General features: G+C 30.2%; 1 long non-coding RNA gene across 1 annotated transcript; it reads left to right on the top strand.

Moving 5' to 3' along the window:
• The first annotated feature begins 16,187 nt into the window (after window positions 1-16,187).
• LOC111037438 lies at window positions 16,188-17,402 on the top strand. The gene is made up of 3 exons (XR_002604884.1): window positions 16,188-16,253; window positions 16,464-16,594; window positions 17,146-17,402. It is a non-coding gene; the product is annotated as an uncharacterized LOC111037438 (long non-coding RNA).
• Window positions 17,403-18,929: the final 1,527 nt, after the last annotated feature.

Consider the following 18,929-nt stretch of genomic DNA (forward strand, 5'->3'; position numbering starts at 1 on the left):
GCCACGTGAAAGCCGTTCCTGGATATGGTTTCTAAGCCGAAGAGTCGATGTCCCTATGTACGTAAGTTTGATTAAATATTCTTTTGGGGACTTACATATTTTACTTTCTAGTCTTAAAATAAAAATGTATTGTCACAGACAATTTGTTACCCGGGTGACGTAGGGGCACATTTTTTATTCCCGAGCGTGCAACACAAAAAATACGCTACTACAAATGACGACAGCATATCCAGGTCGCAGAATAATAACAAATTTTTTCAATTAAATAGGTATAAATTTTGTTATGCATACTAGTCATGTTTGAGTAGTACAGTACACGGGAGTTCTTATGTCCCTCAAAATTCAACAATTTTTATTTTTAGATTACATAAATGTTTAGTTACATTATAATATTTAAACTCTACCACTCCCTCAGCCACAAAAGGCCCAAAGTCTGGTGAAAAGTTCTGAGGAGTGGGGTGACTTGGACGGATTGAATAACGATAATCAATAAATTAAATGTATGAATATTACTATTACATCTGGTTATGAACGAACCCTGAATTAAAGCAAAGACGTAATTTATCAAACATTAAATTTTTTCTATAAAGCTGAGAAAGTCGCTGCTACCCGGCTAATTATTGACTATCGATCAGAAATTAACTAAGGAAATTTAAAATATTCTTAAATAGCTTAAAATATAACTAACCTAACCTAACCTAACTACCCCTATGCAATAGAATTAATAGATAAAATATTAATTATTCATTTCGTGCTTGACATTATATAGAAAAAATATTTGACTTTTAATTTTACACACTAATTAGTATAGTCGGTGGGTACGTTAAATGTGATGCATTATGTACATGCATTTATGCACTGAATAAATTTATGTCAAATCTAAAAAGTAGTAATCACCTTTTCTTATAATAAGATTTTTATTTAATAACTCATAAAATATATGCTTGTGTTTCTAATATTTAAGTATTTAAGTGGCATTCAACACCATCTTAATCAATAATAAAAACAAAAACATTACAGTAATAGTTAGGTACTTTATATATTGTTGTAATTTAAATTTAAAATTATAAACTATTTTGGTTATTGTCATATCACATTTCATTAACTCAATGAACAAATCGCAAATACGGACCTCTTTGTTATAAAAATGTGTATTAAAATATAGATATATCTTTGCTTTTATCATATTTACGAAATTTAATAGGTACAATCCGTTCAAATAAATGTTTTAATAAAAATATTTGCTATTTTTAAGGCTATGTAATAATTGCTCATTTTGCTCCCATTTACTCATATGCCCTGTGTACTTTAACTCAGTGCAATATTGCCATATTAATATAACAATAATATTCACTGTTTTAAAAGTAGTGCAAAAAATACAATAATTGAATGTTTTCACTATTAGTTTAAGTTTTTCATTTTTTAATTGAAATATCATATATCACTTGTATTTGTCTACGTAATTTAAAAACTATACACGTTATTATTGTTAATGTATTACTCTCTATCTTTAAGTCAAGGTTAGCTATAAAATATAAATGACCATGCTAATCATATTAGTTTTTTATATTATGTGAAAAAAGCCTCAGTATTGTCTAATAAACCAAAAATATGTTCAATAAAAAAATGGTTCCTACACTACTAATATACTTTTTGAATTTATTTTACAAGTTCTTGATCAATGATGACCCACCTTTTTTCCTCAGAGGTCTAATTCGGTTAACAAGTTTCTTCGAGCGTGCCACCAAATATAAGAGTATGAATAATCTCAATCTTAATCTAATAATATAATTTTGTTACACATAGTATGTTACAATTATATACATGTAGATTGTAGGTACATATTAGACTTGTTTTCTTACCTTTTATTGGCTATTGAAAAAATTGCATATTTTGGTACACATTGTAGATCCTCGAATTAGTTTGATCAATACACACTTTTAAATGCATTGGTGATATATATCGAATTTATATTTTCAAATGTCGGACAGACAAAAGAGCAAATACAATAATAATTGCCGAATTTTTAACAAAAATCTGAAGCTCGAATGTTAAAATCTAAGTTACACGACAAGAGGCAGCACTTCAAATATGAGAGTAAGGAATATTAGTTTTATTGGTAGGGAAAATAAAATTGAAAAATATTGAACCTAGATGCTTATTGAATTGAATTGAATATTTTTTAAATTGCTTACATTTTGTACGGTTATTATGATGTTCATTTATTCATAATAACGAACATATTTCTTGATTTTCTTAAGATTATCATTTTAGCATTAACTATCAATTTATGAAGAAATACAATTTCTACGAAGATTTCTTGCGTTAAAAGCATTAATTTCAATCAATCGTTACCCATATAGTCCGTAAGTATATAATAAAGTATAATATAGAAATAGGTGAAACATACTAGTATGACTTGGAGGGGGCTTCAGTAACCCCCAACATTTCTTAAAGCCCCTCCTGAATTTTTGGATAAATGTATGTGCCTATAAACATATTAGTATTAAGCAAAGGTGGGCATTAACTTGTTAAAAAATTAAAGTCAATATAAAAAGTTAATATTTTTAAACTTTTTAACTTAACTAGTTCATTAATTTTGTTTTTAACTTATTGACTTAGTTAGTTAAAATTTGTATTGTTTAACTATCTGTTTACAACTAATTATCATTATCGTGCAGTTAAGTTAATTAACATTTTTAAAAGTATTTTACTGATGCGAAAAATAGTGGTGATCTACAATTAGGTTTAGATGTATCCTATAAGTTTGAAGTTTCTGGTAACAATGTACTATACTACTATAACAACAATTTAGCGTTTTAGGTTTACAGTGTTAAACAGTGTCTTTGTAAATGTTTGTGTAAATCAAAATACTAGTGCAATTTATGACTTATGAATATTGTGGCTTGGAAAAAAAATTAACTTTTTTTAACTTGATAAGTTAGTTTAATTTTCCATCTTAACTTGAAACTTATCGAGTTAATTTTTTTCTTTGTGAACTTTTAACATAACTGGAATCAATTTAATTTCATTAATTTAACTTGTCACAGTTAATTTTTTTCATTAATTTGCCAACCTTTGGTAATAAGAGACCTCATGAATGAGTGTTTTTTTGTCAAAAACTACTACTTCTAATTCCAATGATAAGTATCGACAATAATCACAATTTTTATTCCGAAAGAATATTTGGATTTTTCGTAATATGTGCGAGGGAAGGATCGAGATTTGTAACTGTTGTAATTTAAATTGCGATGGATTTTGTTATAATTTTCAAAAATTGGCAAAATTTCAAACTTAAATATTTAATCAACTAACTAAAATGATACAAATGTGCCTCGATTAATCCCTTGTACATATTGTGGAAAATTAGTATTATTTTTTTTCAAAATGCTATGTAAATGTAATGCTATGTAATCGTTGCGACGTATTGTTGAAATTAAAGTTATCTGTTTGAGTGAAAAATAAATATTTTATCTGGTTCACGACATTGTTATCTGACATATGCGTTCAAGATCCTCGGTCCTACCACTAACAATAATTTACACATTAATACAACAACAAGGCTAATATTGCTGAATGTACAAGAAGTTGCCTATACAATTTTCCTTAGAATCCAGGAGCGGGAGGCCACTCAACTAAATTTTCACTTACAACTTAAAAAAGTGTCATTATACTTTTACTGTTGCATATTAACGAGCAATTCAAGGACCTGCTGTAAACACCAATTGAAACAATAAATAATTAGCTAATAAAAATAAAAGTTTTCCTAACTCCTCCTTTAAATGATCCAAATGGTGTACTGGCTGTTTCAAACAATGATATGGCCAATCTTTTTAGATATCACCTCCCAAAAATATTTACCTCCCACCCAAACATAAACCCAGATCCTGAACATCTAAACACAATATATCATTTTTTAAATAGTCCACTACCCATAAATCTCCCAGCGAAGCACACCTCTCTGAATGAAGTTAAACAAATAATTAATTAAAAATATTTAAATCACCCGGATATGAACTAATTTTCAACAAAATACTCAAACATCTACTAAATAAAACAATTGTTCTACTCACATTCATTTACACCTCCATGTTGAGACTCTCTTATTTCCCTTTAACGTGAAAGTTCTCCATAGTAATTTTCGTACACAAACCTCATAAGCCAAAACATTTAATATCTTCTTACAGGCCAATCAGTTTTCTTCCTACTGTAAGAAAAATATTTGAAAAAATTATCTTAAAAACAGTAAGACCAATAATAAAACCCCAGAATATAATACTTCACTCACAATTTGGCTTCAAAACTAACCACTCGACAATACATATACCAAATCCACCACCTCACTGATAAAGTTGCAACCTCTTTTGAAAATGAAAAATACTTCCCTGGAGTTTTCCTAGATGTTGCCCATGAATTTGATAGCGTATGGCATGATGGTCTGCTTTACAAGTTAAAAAAATTCCTTCCAGCAGCATACTATTTGTTAATACGTTCTTATCTTCTCAACCAGCTTTCTCAGTTAGACAAGTTCATCTAATCAAGTTTTATAATAATTGTTTTTACAAACATATACCCTTTATAATTAGAAAAAAATATTTATACAACTCTGCTAACTTTATATTTTATAATATACCTAAGTAATATAATATCAGTATATTTAAATATATACACGGTTTTTAAGTATTTACCTAACTGGTTTGTATAATAACTTTTTAATCGTTTTTAAGAAAAACTTGTACTTTTAAGAAAATAATAGAAGCAAAGGTGCATATTATAATATTAATTATTGTACCTACCTATGCTCATTTTAATGCTGAGATGTCAAACGAAATAAAAGCAGTATAATATACTCGTACTTGTATCTGATCAAAATAATAAATAATGCTGAATTAAACTGTAAAAAAAAATTGATAAATTGATTAAGTAGTAAGGTATATAATAATTATGAGGTGGGGGGTTTTTAGGGCATTAATATCTCAAGCCTTATTATTATGTAATTTAAAAAGTAATAAATACTAACAATATTAACGGTTTTAATTTATTGTGCGTTTATGCTAAGAAGGTATAATTTCTAGGCGGTTAAAAATGATACCAGAAGTCGCAAGCTGTAACTTTTATCAGTTATATATGATTATATAATCATTGTCCTTTAATTTTTATTTTACAAACGTGCTCACTAGAATTAAATTACAATTATTTTTAAAAAAAGGCTCTGTGTGGATGTATCCTCTCCACCATAATTACGTCATTGTCTAGATATATTATATTTTAAACAAAGTTATTCAAATCACAAGCTATTCTAGCCTCAACTTTTGTTTGCCTCAAAGGTAAAACTTCTCCACATCACTGTCGGGCATATTAAATACAATACGTCAATATATATAGTAGGTATACATTATTCAATTAGAAATTAGATAATTTTTTAATTTTTAATTTTTTATAAAAATTGTAGATAATTTTATACATGCGTAAAGTTAGTCCCTGCACAGTTAATTTTGACTATAGCTGCAAATCGATAAACTCACAAATCCGAAAAATCAACTATAACAATAAATTACTCACAAATTGAGCTCAAAAACTTAAAATGTGCTCAAAGTGATAGGGTGAGGGGGAAGGGTCACGTCACTTCACAATTAATAATATTGTTATTGTTGCCGCACAAAATCAGTTGACCGAGTAAAGTCGCCGCTGCTGCCTTACACCACGCAATTTTAGCGTTTTCTCGAGCGGTCATTACCTCTGTAACCGTATTTTCTTAAAATACACATATTATTATTATACAGTTAGTATAGTATATTATATGATATTATATGTACATTCATGTTATAAATACTCTAACCCATTGTTGTTGTATCCGCATTGAACAGACGTGAGAACGTCCGCGCATAGTATAATAATGTATAATGCGCAAGACGCAGGCAATCGTTTTTGGTCGCCAAATAACACGTGTGAGGCATAGGTGTGTGTACTTTGCACACATTGCAAGTAAGTAAAACGGTAAATATGGCATTGCGATGGCAAACATTTTGCTATACCTAATATGTGTGATTTGGTCATTATTTATTCCTGCAGTATTCGCGAGCGTAAACGGTTTCGGGAAATCATATAGATAAATTTGACCTCTCTTCTCCGCTGTGGCCTATGGCATACCTTTAATGAAAACAAATTATATAATATTATATTAGGTATATACCCGGGGGCTGTAACGGAGATACAACCAAAGTCTCCTTAGTTCGTTTTACCATTTTCATCTGTGATATTTGTATGCGGCTGATCTTTGGCAGTTGTATAACGAGTAAGCTATCTATTTAGATTATTGCAGACTATTTATCTGCTGTTTTCAAACAGCAGGTACCTCATACAAATATAATAGACTTACCTGCACAATACACATATTTTATTTTATGATTTTGTATAGGCAATTCGACTATCATAAATTATGATAACTGTCGAAAAAATGCTTCGAAATAAGGGCGGGATACAAGCCAGTCTGTCGATCTATCACCTTATAAAAAATATACACACATGTATAATTATTATTGTTGGGAGATGCGACAGCGGACAGGTATGCGTTTTCCGATGTCCGCGGCGTGACAGTGACAAAGGTATAATTTATCGGTTTGAGCGGCGGCGGAGTAGTGTATACATATAAATAAAATACGTATACAATAAATGATAATATATGACCGTGTGCGCTGGTACCTATATTATTATGTACTGGCGGGTGAATAAAAAAATGTACATTAAAGCTTCGGAGGAAATGGAAAATTCCCAAAGCCAACACGTCTAATTTCCGTTCGATTTCCGGAACGCCGACAAAATTCCCATTAATTTTATTATTGCCGTGTATATAGTGCTGCAGTGTGTGTCGAGTGAAACGGCGAGTTGTTATAGTACGACCAGCTGTCGGTGGAATAAAGCTGGAAATTCGGGTTTTTAGATTTTGTGTTAATATAATCACGACTTAAATATTTTAAACTTTAATATCATGTGTATTTAAATAGGGTACATATGAAGCAGTGGTGGTTAGATGGGAGAGGGATGAAGGGGATAGATCCCCCCATGAACTTTTTTCAAAATCTATGACTATACAACCACAAAATGTATTTTTAATAATAAAAATATATTCATTTTACAAACCCCATGACAAAATTATTCAATAGCCACTGATCTGAAGCTTCTTTAAGGAGTGCTACCAATAGGGTTGTATTATAATTTGATGCTTCTCGAAACTTCTTGACGAACAACGGTGTATTGAATATTTATGCGATTTTCTATTTGGTGATACAATTTCTAGACCACACGGACGAGCACTGAAAGAAAACTCAACTAATATAGCGAACATTATACTAATACTGATATTAAGGAGATCGAAATGGTAAATCTGTCTTTGTCTAACACACAAATTCAACAAATTAAGTCTACTTGAGATCCAATTTCCCAAATTTTATTTTTTGTTAAATTCAAATCCATCATTTCCATCAATTTTAGAATCCTCATCGCTTCACTATGTTTCAATAAATCATGGTAGATTGGAAGTACGACAATAACACATCCTAAATTGCTATAAATATTATAAAGCCTTAAGCACTATGTAGTCAAGCACAATAAAGTACCATGGTATTAAATAAATCTATTAGTAAAAAAGCCACGGGAACGAGCTATCACCAAATGTAACAGTTTGAAAGTGTTTAGTAGAAATTAAAGTAGGTAAGTAGAGTAGATCTATTATTATAATATATACCTAGCCAAGCTATGAAGTTTAAAGATCCAAAACCTACACCTCTTCAGTTGAACCCTGTAGGGCAGTGGTTCTCAACCGGTTCAGGGATAGTCAGTGGTTATTGTCATAAGTATAACTCTGTTCCTATATGATTTTATTCGTTTATTATGTACATAAAAAAGAGTTGAATGTTTTTAAGATGAACAAATCACAAGGTAGACATTTATTGGGTATAATATACAAACAGATTAATGTCTTCAATTTCATCACAATATCTTCTATACCTACTGGCCACTATTACTATAGATACTAGTGTTGATTTCACAATGATCTGTGCCGAAATGAGTAATAATAGTTGTTGCGTTTTCCCGAAGTGTCAACTTACACAAAAACAATTTATTTTCTAAACGAATTTCTTCTAAAATTGTCTAGCACTAAAAGCCGAATTAAGAGTCCACCGGTCCTCCAGTATAGAACCTAATGATAGATTCGTTATTGGAGCAGAGTGGTCGTATTATTGTGGGCTCAGTCGCTTCGCAGAACTTGTGTGAACCTCAGCTAGTTCCCTTCCCCTCGATCCGGCCACGCGTACTTTCGCTATAGCAATGGATAATACGTAGTATGTACGCAGCGAGTTTTAATTATTATTATAAACGTAGTAGAGACAAAAACAACTCTTTTGTTCTTTGTGTTTTTCTCGAACCATTCTATTCGCGATTGACTACTATAGGACGGACGAACATTTTTTCTGCGAAGATTACAACTGCTGTCTGCAGCTGCTCTGTTCGTGTCTGCATAATTGTTTGCGATTTCAATTTACAACGTCCGTACATATATGTATGATGGTAAAGAATATACACATATTATTATATATAGGTACCTATGTACTACATTATAATATACTGCATAATTGTTTCCATTTTTTTTTCCTTTTCATCTATTCTTTATATCCGTATTTTCGTTCATTCTTTTTTGTTTGCTCAAATTTTCCATTTTAAAACCCCCATGTGTTTTTAATCATTATTGTGCGCCACATAATACGCATCAAGCATACGAACAATACACGCTATGTAATAATAATGGCGATTATACATCATACGATACGCCATATTATTTACCCCGTTGGCCGTTACACCGGTAATGATGATAGGTACTTTTTCCTTTTTTCTTATGTGTGGAATGAACTAATTTATTATTTTTCATTCTTTACTCCTCCGAGTGCATCCCATATCCTTAAATACACATTTGTTTTTCGGAACGTACACGACAACGTCGGGCCATCGCTGCAGCACTCCGAGTATAATAATATTATAGTGATATAACTATATATATCAGTGGAGTTTCCCAAAGGATGTGCGCGATCAAGTCAGAACTGTGTCGTGAAAATTCAAATTTTTTTAATTTAGACCCAAAGAATTTTAAAGAACATCACGTTCCACTTGTATTATGTTTGTATCATTTTTTTACGTGGTCATCATGGTTGTGGAGCACTGGAGCGTGGGATTTGTTAAAAAAAAATACAAACATAGGGTATATTTAACAAGATATGTGCATAGGTATATTATTATAGGTGTCTCCTTTTTATAATTGGAGCTTATGTTCTCCATCCACTAAATTATTTTATATTTTTCATGTGATTTTGACTTTTGTTTATGATTCGATCATTTTTAATACCAGTTTGGTGTTTTCTTGTTAGTTTTAAGGAAACACAAGCAACACTAAGTATATAGCTTCTCCGTCAATATATTACTCAATGTGAAATGAAAATATTTTTCCGTGTCCTTAAAATTCAGCCAACGTGCCAAAAAGGGCTCTGCACTAGATAACAACTACGATATACATATGCAACTAAATCATTTGAGATTTTTAAAGAATTATTATTGTTATTGCATTTGTGTTATTTATAATAGCATAATAGCATAATATTATTAATATATAAATCATTATGGGGGTTTGATTAAAAGAAAAAAAATAGTGATTCTGAATTTTGGCGTAAAAGTGAATACACCTACTTTGACTATATTATAGTATACGCCGTTACAACTCACAATATAATAATACAATTTTATACCTTTTGAGTAAACACGATTAACTAACCTAATACGTACGTAGTAATCGGTGTTATCATTAATGGTTTCGTCATTCAATTTAATTGCAATTAATTTTGTACATTTTTTCAGCGTATACTTCATAAATTAATATTATTACTTGTTATAGATTTTTACATTTGAAAATAATCTCATTATTTGTAGTGTATGGTTGTATTATATAGTAATAATAACAGTAACAGCAATCATAAAGTATAATGCTCACGTGTTATCATAAATAGATAAAATATACGTACCAACTATTTCATATACGTGCATGCACCCAGAATGTAATATTATTTTATACAAACACGCATTTGCACATCTTAAAAAAAAAACGAGCGATTTACTAAAACACATATCACAAATTGGATGTAATAATTAAACGTATATCGGTAATATGATTTATTTATCATCATAGAGTTTTGATATATTATGTAATAATATTATAGAACTTACCTAATACCTATCACCTACCTGTATAAATTGCATTAAATGAAAGTTTGCAGCCAGTGAGGTAGCCACAATTTCTAAAAGGGGACGGAGGGGTGAATAATAAAAAATCTTATACAATTTAAACAATTTTTATAGGCTTTCAACAAAAATATTTCATAGTATATAATATACTAATCCATAGTTCATGACGGTCTAGGCACAAATACATATCCGAAATGGGATTTGGGGGAGGGACTATATTTTTTCAGGAAAAATACAATTATAATTTTAGTTATAGATAAGATTTGATAAACATATTAACTATTTTATTTACATTTTAAATGTAGAGGTTTTAAGGCACATATATGAATTAGCTATATTTTACTATATAAATAAATACATATAGGTGATGTATAACATTTCCTTGGGATTAAAACCCCTAAGCCCACTTCTGGTGACTCCTCGTCTTCATCAGAAAATATATTAATCACCTACACACAATAATATTATAGGATATTATCATAGGTAGGTAATGACCAACTGTCAAGATGTCAATAAAAAATCAAAATAAAATACTGCAGATGAGGGGGCATGGCCCCTTGCTCCCTGTCTATGCCATCGTCTGCTGTTATATGATTTCGTGAAAATGCGAGCTCAACACAAACTGAATATATAGGCACATGCACAATATACGCACGGCATACATCGATTGCGTAAATACAACTATACAAGTCCAACTACAGCTTGTAAATTATTTTCAAATTAAGGCTTCAGGTTTGAAATTATTCTGTGCACACACCAGTGCAGCTTGACGATTTTTCAACGATCGTTGTGCAATTTATTTTACAATCATTTTTAAAATGTCATCTGGGTTGACAAAAACGAGTAAAATCGAATTTAAACGTACCACGTTATTTTAGGTATACCTATACAATTATATAATATAGCTACGATACTCTCGGTATATACATTTTATATTTTTATCGTAACACAAATATATATTATATTATCATCTACAGACGTACATATACATTCCGCGTACATACATTCACGGCGTAATAATAATAATGTATTATATCCGCATAGCACGCAATAACACTCGATTTGCATTCATTTTGATATTATATAGAATATAAATTCGAATATTTCTCGAATAAGTGCGAATTTGATACTTTTCGTCATTGTTGTAATTAATTACTGCACAATATACTTGAATAATGTACAGAACACCGTAACACGCGCCGCATTTAGCTCGTTATCAACATCTCTTTCTCTCTCTCTCTCTCTCAGTATCTCTCTCTCTCTCTCTCTCTCTCTCTCTCTCTCTCTCTCTCTCTCTCTCTCTCTCTCTTTCTCTTCCTCCTTCCCTCCCTCTCTAAAAGTAGATACTTAAGTTCCCAAGAGACGCTTATTAATAATATACCTTTAGATACTGCAGTATATAGCTATTATTATATGGCTTATAATATGTATAGGCTATAATGTGGCGTATTAACGTATATTATTTATGTATTTATATGTTCAACGATTGGATCACAATATATAGCATATAATATGGTTAACGTGTAATACCTATCTATATAATAATATAACATTGTATGTGTAATATCCTAATATAATATTTACGCTGGTAATATATGTACCGCTGCCTTATATTATCCTTTTATCAACAAACACTCGCGATAACTGCAGTACACACAGTCTTAATCTTAATAAAAACAGCAGCTTCTATAATACATATGTACGATGGTCGTTGATCCAATGAAATATAATACAATATAACATGCATGGAAACTCAATAATTATATTATCGGTATATAGCAGAATAGCAATAATATCCCCATGACCCTATACAATATTTTATTGTCTCTAATCTCTCTCTCTCTCTATATATATATATATGTATATATATATGCATATAAATAGGTTATATGTGTGCATACCACACATATACCTATACAGTTTATATTATACTATATTTACGTCATATACGTGTCATAATACTTCGAAACACAATATTGTTATATTATTTTATATGCGCGCATAAAATGTTTATATCGCCTTCTTGTGTGCCTATACCTAAATACGTAGTACGTACGCGGATTATAATAATTCATTATTATACTGTGCGTATGCCTAGTAATCTTGGAGCAAGCCACATTTTTTTTCATTAAGTATTGTGCTTGATCTTGACTATAATTTTTCTGTGTGCGTTTTTCGTAATAAACTACCTACTAACATGTCATTAAATTGTTAATATTGTAATAGGTAAATTTAAAGTCTCGCTTATTATAATAATTTCCATTGTAAGTACTAGGTACTAACTTGAGATGTATTTCCACTAATTTTACAATTCCACAAACCTTCTGAAAATGCTATAACCTATATTCCCATGTAGAGACTCAGTCCGTTCACAGACGTTTTTGGGTCCGGGACAGAATCGTGCAAAGGAAGAAAAAAGGTTTTAGTTTAAATTTTATTCCGGGATATCAAATCTGGGTACTTACATAACTTTCAAAAATGTGCTGATACTTGATAGTTCTTATAGTCTATAGACTATAGTTTTTACAATTACCCGAGGTAGCATTTTTTTTTTTTGCGCGGAAGCATGGGGTCCCAATCTTTGGGGGCTTGAGTCAATTTTGATCCCCCTCAGAACTGTTTACATATACTATTATTATTGTATTATTGATAAGTGATAAACTGATAACTAATTGAGAGGAAGTAGGGTGATACCTTTATATTTTAGGTACAATATAGACCTAGACACAAATTGTGGATGCTTAACTGCTTAAGAAAATGTTTATGGATTTTATTATAATTATAGTTCAAAATAATTAATTAATTTACATGTAAGTAACTTCTATGTAAGTGCCTATTAAAAATTCTATTAGTTGTGTTTTTTTATTGCTTTTATTACTGTTAACATAACAATTGTTGTATGTAAATGTGTTTAATTTAAATCATAATTTTGTGTATACTTGTAATAACTCTGTATCTTTAAGACAAGCAACGCTTAAACGAGATAAAATATCACAAAATCTGTTTAAGAATGTATAATATAATATGATCCATTATGATCTGAAAAAATAATATTAATTTATAAGCAAGTTATTGCTGCAGCAGCAAGTATTTAATATTATATCGGTTATTCAGTTAACCGTTAAATTAATTACACTTTCAAGTAATTAATAGTTAATTATTATAATAAATAATATTATACATGAATATAGACGACGTCGACGATTAAGTTAAACGTTCTATTAAATTATGTAAGTGCCTATGCAAATGCGGTTAAAAATAGCGACTTGGGTGAAATTAAATTAATCAAACGTAAAATTATTTTCGTCGAACCGTGTTCCTTTTATACACGTTGGACTCGTGTTATATACTTATATACAATAAACATATATGGATTATGAAATTTGGCACTGGTACATAATGAAAAACACTATGATTATAATATTATATACATATATATCAATTAAATGCATACATTAATACAATACTACAAAACTAAAATAAACTTGTAAAAATCAAAACCTTCACCGTCGCCCAGAGTTTCGAAAATCGTCTGTTCTAAAAGTGCATTTCACGGACAGCCTACCATTGCGCTGTATAGGCAGATACATAATATATAGTTTTATAACTAAATTTGGAAGCAAACCATTTGGGCACATTAACCCAAATCCAACACGTTTGGGTACAATTAGATAGAAAAAAGGCTTCAGATAATGTTGAATATATTTTAAAAAATTGCCATTAGCTTAAAGTTGACAATGATAAATAAAATATTTATATGGTACCGGATAACGTTTGTCGGAAAAAAAATAAATCTGGATAAATAAATAAAATTCAATTTTAATAGATTTAATATTTTTGTAATGAATTATGAATGACCTAATTATTTCCTATAATAATTAAACAATATGTAATAACAATTTTAAGTTAAAAAAAAAATGATTGCAGGAGATTCCTCGTGGTGTCTCCTGGGTAAGGTTAGGTAAAAGGATCTATAAAGTAAAAAAAAATAAATTGTACCTAAATGTTGGTAGCCAAATCTGGTATTATTTTAAAAATATGATGTACCCAAACGTTGTATTCGTTTTTGGTCTTTAAGAAATGTTAACCAAAACGTGTGTTCCCAATTGTTCTCCCAAATCACAAGTAAAAATATCGTTTTGTGACCAGAGGTATATTACGGCTCTACATTTCATAACTATTATTACAAATTAAATACCAAAATAAATGGACTGTAGATTCGTCTGCAGCTACGCATTGCAACGGCCTCCCAGGCTCAGATTTAATATTGTTGGGTGAGTGGATTTTGATCATTGAGCATAATATACATCATATTTTCGTATTTTATTACATATTATAATCTCTTCACAAGTGTGTTGGGAAATGGGGATGACTTGCTTCGTAATGCGTCATTTCGCATGACATTATCCTCAAGTTTTTGAGGGTGTAAATTCTCAAGAAATACTAAGCCTCTCTGAGCTTTTCTTCAAACAATAATATAAGTTATAACCACTGATCTCTTAAGATGTTGAGAAGCTCTTCTATTACATCCCAAATTTGTTATAAGTGTAAAACTTTCCAGGTACTCGTATTTATTTTTTTATCCAAAGTGCTTGACCCACAATCACCCATCCACTACCGGCGCACTATTGGAATAAGACGAATATCCCAAATAACCACAAATATAACGTATAGGTACCTACGTGAAAATGTGTAATGCATACAGTGCTGAGCGCACATTTAAGTGTACACATAAATCAAAAGAGCAAGTACACAATATTTTATGTACAAAATTCTGAAACAAAATATGTACAAACCACTGGACCCACGAACATTTTTCTGTAAATTTAATCGTCTCAAGTCTCTTCAGCAGCACTGTGAAATAATATCATAGGCACTGTGTATCATGGAGGCACCTACCGAAGTACGGAATAATAAACATCGCGGTTATTGCGCGTGACAGGTCCTTAACAATATATGAATATGATATGGCCGGTAGTAAAATGGTAGGTATTTGGATTTTTGTTTTTAATTTTAGTTTTTTTTTTCATATTCACGTAGTTGACCGCCGATTGCGATATCGAGTCTCGTCCACCGTTGCCAACAACTGTAAAATATAATATAATTCGTATGCGTGCGTCTCCTTCAAGGTCACTCTCTCGGATGCTCACTGTAACGCTCACTGTAGTACGACTACAACAACTACAGGTACATGACCCTGGCACCACATTATTAGTGGCCGGGCCAAACGCAACACGACTTGAGCAACAACGCTGATGCACATAATTATATTATAATTTATAATATTATTATTATTATTATATTCACTAATGCGAAAATGCATGTTATTTTAATTTAGCGTTACAAGGTGGTTTTATCTAACGGAAAACACTCATTTTCTCAGTAAATTCTAGCGTTTTTAAAAAAAACGTAAGAAAAAAAAATGTTCACATATTACCACCACAATTAACAACAAATTTGATTTAGTTGTTGTACTGTAATTTTGCATATGTTTTAGAGTATCACATACTGTTTTTTATTTATAAGAGAAAGAGAACTTTTTCCAAATTATACACATACAGTTAAACGAACCCTGGTGTCGCTTTAATTTGGTAGTGTATCGTAAGGTTGCTGGAGGTTAATGGCTATCACTCCGCTTAAGGACACCTATAATATCTTGCAGCTGTGCTCCTAAAACTTTTTTTCAAAAATCTCAAAGTTATTATGATAATATAATACAAGTTTAACTAATTAAAACAAAATTTGAAAACCGCACAATAGCTGGGATGACAATACGAACGGACATTTTCAACTAGTAAGCGAATCATATCATTATTCATATTTGAGTATGTATTTAATACGCAGGTATTATAATAATATGTTGTTTGTTTTGTTTATCGTATTCGTATATATTATACATACTTATTTTAATTCAATTCAATATACGCAGTAGAGAATACATAGGTAGTCGTTAGAAAATCGTTATGGTACAAGTATAATATTATATAATATATTTAAGTATTATTAGCCGTTAGATGACGTTTTATTATTATTACAAAATATCACGTCAATCGTTGTTTTAATCTCATTTTTACCGTTATATTTTTATATTATTGTCGAAAAAATAAATATAAATTTTAATATTATTGTAGGTATCTAAGTATTGTGCATACATTTATTTCATTTTATATGTCTAGAATGTTATAATGTCTTCTTTCGGGAAATGGCAACATACCAAACACCAAAAATGTCACCGTACAGCGTGCACGATGTTACAAAATGAAACTGCATTGAATATTTTATGGCCGTTATTATTATTATTTCCGTGGTATGCTATTTTATTCATTTTACACATTCACACTCATATATTAAATTTTATTGTGCTATTCAAAAAAAAAAAAAACACAATCGTACTTAGTAGGCACCTACATAAAACTATTAAGTTCAAAAAACTATTTATTAATACACAATAATATGAATAATTTATACCAAGTGATGGTGAGTAGTTTTTAACTAAATAATGATATGTAAACGAGTGAATTTACTTATTTACCTATATATATTATATATTATATTATTATAATACACCTATATTATGGCTATTATCGAACTTAGTATAAATATTATAATAATGTACTTTTTCGTTACTTGAGTGCCTGCACAGTTACACATCAGTTTATGTTAATGATGTGACATTTTCAAATCACTAAATATTTTCGATTTCTATAATAAATATAATGATACATGAATAATGAAGCCACGAAGGGTATTGTATCACGATACGTCACAATAAACACCTACCTGCAGGCTTTTAATGTAATACGATTGTGAACGTTGAATATTATTATTTTGTGTTTTCACAGTATCATTGTTATTTAGGTTTGAGTTTTTTAGCGGGGAAATCATTTACAAATGGCAAATTGCAGCCAACAGAGTACATTGCTGTATATATCGGTTGGTCATCTCCGTCATTGTGCATGCGTACGATTTTCATTAGTTTGATTTAGGTTAACAAATGCCATTTGAAAAATAAAATTAATTTAAAAAAACTGTTGTTAATAGCCAGACCATAGAAATTAATGAACCACAGTTTATTAATTTGCAAACGAATTGATGTAATTTATACTTTCAATATGCGTTTTAAACCTCTGAACTGCAGTTTCAACAACTGAGCAAGTCAATTGTTAAGTCTCGATTTCGTCTGATACCTAGTTAGATTATAATATGGCACCTGCGGGTTGTCACATTAAGTGTTATGTAACCTGTAATGGGTAAGACTTAGTGTTACCTATTATAACTTATGAGGTCAATAGATCATATTACTATTATATATATACATATATTTATTTATAGGTACCACATATATATAGATGATAATTATAATTAAGATATTAATTAAAACATTATGAGAAGAAAGAAGTATTATACAAATCATAACTATTTTATCTATTCTATTGTTTGAGTTATTAATAGTGAGTACTGTAGTTACTATTTAACACGGCTCCAGCAATCCAACAAAATCATCAAGCATGCGCACTCCCACTTTTTTATTTAATGATGTATGACATATAAACATTTTGATTTTGAAATTTTTGAATAGGTATACTTCAGGACTATATTTTGAATAGTTTCGATTCGTTATATAGTTTAAAGAGTTTTACTGCAATTTTAAAAAGTTATCATTCAGGAGAGTGAGCATGATTGGTGAATTACTATGTGTACATAGATTTACCCTAACTTCGACCCAACATTATTTTATTAAAATTTGTCTGGTGTATTCGTTTTTAATTGTTCATTATTTTATAATTGTACACAATATAGGTTCATAAACTAATACACATACATAAGAAACACATGGATACAATATCATATCATTTACCATTTATATGGTGCTGTATAAATATAAACCTATAGAAAAAAGTGTTTATCAAATCAAATATCTGATTGTTGCTTGCTAATACATTTTCCTGACAAACAACAGTTTCTGTTGCGGGTATAGTTGAAAATGCACAAAAATGGAATTTTAATTTTATCACTGTGGTCGGCAAAACTGTCGTATCAACTGCCATACAATATAACGGTATTGAATTATATCGATTAGCAGTTTATTTTCAATGTATTGACATATTTTTTCAACGAGCCATGCAAAATTTTGATGACTTTCATTATAACGTTCATTGAACTCATGCGTTCATTAAATTATTTTTTTCAGTTCTAATGTCATGGTAAGACGTAAATAATATTAAAACTAATAAGGCTACAAGTGGCAATTGTATTATAATATAATGATCCTTTATAAATTATGCCGGCGAACGTTCTTATATATTATGTAGGTACTCGTATAAATGTATAATGCATAATAATATAACTACGGTCTACGAGTGTGTTCCAGACCTTCTTTGTTATATAGTTGTAAGGGGACGCTACACCGACATGTTTCACTGTCTCCGGGACGGGAAATATAGAAAGAAAATCCAGCTATGTAGGTATTCCCATCATGGTCGTCCATGTTTAATAGTCTATAAGATAAGACTATAAAAGGGTTATTATAAAGTCTAAAAATAAATAAATAATAATGACAGAATATTTTACACCTGGCCTGCAATTCGGACTTAATAAATTTTAATTTTGAAACGAAAAGTGGGTTTTTTTTAACCGCCCTC

The sequence above is a fragment of the Myzus persicae genome, unplaced genomic scaffold (genome assembly GCF_001856785.1).
Source record: "Myzus persicae strain clone G006 unplaced genomic scaffold, MPER_G0061.0, whole genome shotgun sequence".
Taxonomy (NCBI): domain Eukaryota; kingdom Metazoa; phylum Arthropoda; class Insecta; order Hemiptera; family Aphididae; genus Myzus; species Myzus persicae.